Here is a 3,145-nt window from a genome sequence, read left to right on the forward strand (position 1 = left end):
GAGAAAAGAAGAGAGAAATGGAAATGAGGGGGACTAGCAGGTGTGGCAGTATTAGCATGTAAAAGGATGTAAACGCCTACTCATAACAATCACATAAGATTGTCATGCTAGCTGAAGTGGGCTGAAATTATTCCATCGGAAGAAAAATACTGCAGCTCCTGATTTGGTAAAAAGCCAGTGAGTTGCTGCAATACATAGTCATTGTGGGGAGAGAAGAGAGAAAAAATTACTTATCTAAGAAGCCAGAATCCTCAGCCTTTATCAATATGCATTCCAGCAAGGATTCCCTTCCCAGCGCCTCCCCGAGAAAAAGAATCAAATCAGTCGCAACTCCGGAGAAGCGATGACCTTTGCTTTTCCCAAAAAGATGAATCTCAGCATGAAACAAACTGTACTCAAAGCTGAAAATCCCAGATGCTGGGAGTTTGCAATCAGGGAAATGCAAGTAACATTTATCCAATCCTGGCTTGCCACATGGGAGCTTTCTCCAGGCACAAATTTACAAATAGACAGGTTGAAGGATTGCAGGAGACACGGAATAAAGATATGAAGTTACATGGAAAATGCACCAGCGTGAAGCTCAAAATGCAACCCTCTCTAAGCTCTGCTTTTGAGGCAATGTAACCGCTGACTCTCCAGCTAGAACTGTTATCCTATAACCTGCAAATGGCTTTCTCTGTTCCAGAAATGCGATAATTAAAGAAGTTTGGGAGCATAACGCTGCTTTGGATTCGGTTACAGCTGCCGCTGTTTCTTCAGTTAAAGCAACACCAGCTGAAAATGCATAATAAAGCATTTGGATGAGCAAACTGCTAGCTGTGCTTTTTAAGAGGATTATTTATATCAGAAGTTGGATGAATATACCCTCCACTTCTAGGGTCAGCACACACAGATACAAAATGCAAAGGCTGTGATGAAGGAAGGAAAGCGATGTCTTCACAGATTTCACAGCTGATGGCAAAGCAAACCCAGCAGTTGTGTCACAGAGACATGACCCCGCATTTTGCACCTCACTAAGCTCTGCCCATCACATTAGAAACTCTTTCGAAAGAAATGAGAGCAGCTTGTCTCCGTGGTAATTGTGACTGCATTCTCCAGGCACAATTGAGACAATTTTCTGTAATAAATGTGAACAAAAAAATTTGTTACACAACAGAATGGAGAGAGTGGCAAATGGAGGTCTGTATGCAACTATTCAGACAGGATAGAGTCAATGTTACAGAATTCTTAAACAGATCTGAGACTGCAGACGCTAATGTAGAAGAGCTCTGCTATTAAGCTTTTATATTGATATAAATGCGGATATATGTTTGTGTGCATTGCATGTATGTATTTATATTTTAAGAAGGATTTATCTGGCACAACTTGCCCTCCTTTGAGGAGTTCTAAAACATTTAAAAAATAAACACAACATTTTATTGAACAGCTTTGATTCTACACTTTATCACTGTTTAAGAACTTCCTTTTTGAGTGTGTGTGTGTATGCAGCCAAATTTCAGCTGGGTACGATATGTCCTGATTATTGTTTCTCACTCTTGGTATTTTCAAAGTTAGGATTTGAACCTGCACTCAGTAAAATGACAGCAGTTGATCGTTAGGAGCACCAGATAGGATTGCTCTGCAGTTGAAGTTACAACCCAGTTCCAGTTCTGAAGATTTATGTCTCGCAAATAACAGGCTCTTACAATTCAGTGTCCTCAATTCACTCAGCTGGTAGCTTTAATCCATCAGCCCGCACATGAATGCAAAATGCTTTGTTATGCCATGGGAGTTGGCCGTGCGTATGCCAATCAATTGGCTATCAATAATCTAAGTTTGTCTGACCTGTTCGTCCAAAGAGACATCGCAGCAGCACTCCTTTCTGACTTGCTGTGTCAGTAATCACCTGAAACAGTGACTGAGCCTGTTTAGAAACGCACTATGGTGACAAACAGCAGCCGAAACATAGCTGGATCTTTGATCTGTTTATTCCTAGCTTGCCTGTCTTGTTATTAAGCTATATATTATACAGATTTTCTTTCAAGTACTGTCTCTCGCATAACCAGCACTGGTGTAAATATAGAAAAGTGTAGTTTCCATGACAATACATTCCATAGTTACAGCCAGCAGCCACCAGCTTTAAAACATGAATCACAGTGCTACCTTAAGGTGTGAGCATGCTACATCTCCGGCCTTAGGAGCGTTAATTTGGGATGGGGGTGGCCTGAGAATATTTTTGATAGACACTACTACAAAATGCCAGAAAACTGTTATTTAACTGTCTTAGCCATTCTAATATCCACCCATCTTAGACCTTTAAGTGATCAGTAACGTTCTCGATCTGTCGTATTCATTAGCATTTCTAATATAAGAATAGATTACATCTGCACTTTCTGATGTTTTAAACATGATGTCCTGGTTTAAAACTGGACCCACAATCACGCAAACACGATTTGTGATTAATGTTTATGGGAGCTAATTAAAATCACCTGCATTTAATTTCTAGTTCGGATCTCCAAGAAGGGGAGAAAAACAGCCAGTTAGCCTCTCGGATCTTTCAGGTCTCACTGCACTCAGCTGGCTCCTTCTCTCAAAAGGGAGGATGTATTTGTTTATTCAAACTCCCATCTCTTCCCCAGTCCCTGATCTTCAAGGATGCTATTGCAAACTTCCAACCAGAACAGCTTTCACCTGTGATTTTGTTTCTAGTGTTAAGACACATCAAACATCAGCCACCTGACTATTGTGCAAGGCATGAAATAGATCTCCTCAGACTTAAACTATTTGTTGCTTTCAAGTGAAAAAGTTACCTGATGTACAGTCGTTTGGGAAAAGATCAGAAAAGGAAGATTCATTGAAATTCATTCATTGAAATGACAGATTGAGATAATAACTCATGTCACAATTGGCCAAGACATTCATTTCAATTATATGACAACCATATATAGAAAGCTGCTATAAGAAAGCATTTGCTCAGAGATCCACTTCTGTCTTTTCTATCAACAGAACTCATCACAGATGCAGATATAAATTGTTCATTGCCAGTAAAGTCATTTAAACCCTAGTCATACTGCAGGAACAAGATTTCTTAGAGAAGCTTTGTCTGTATTTTTTCTCTCTGACAGGATTTGCAGAGGAATATACATTGTTGGTATAGTCATATGAA

Source organism: Meleagris gallopavo, chromosome 1 (genome assembly GCF_000146605.3).
Source record: "Meleagris gallopavo isolate NT-WF06-2002-E0010 breed Aviagen turkey brand Nicholas breeding stock chromosome 1, Turkey_5.1, whole genome shotgun sequence".
Taxonomy (NCBI): Eukaryota; Metazoa; Chordata; class Aves; order Galliformes; family Phasianidae; genus Meleagris; species Meleagris gallopavo.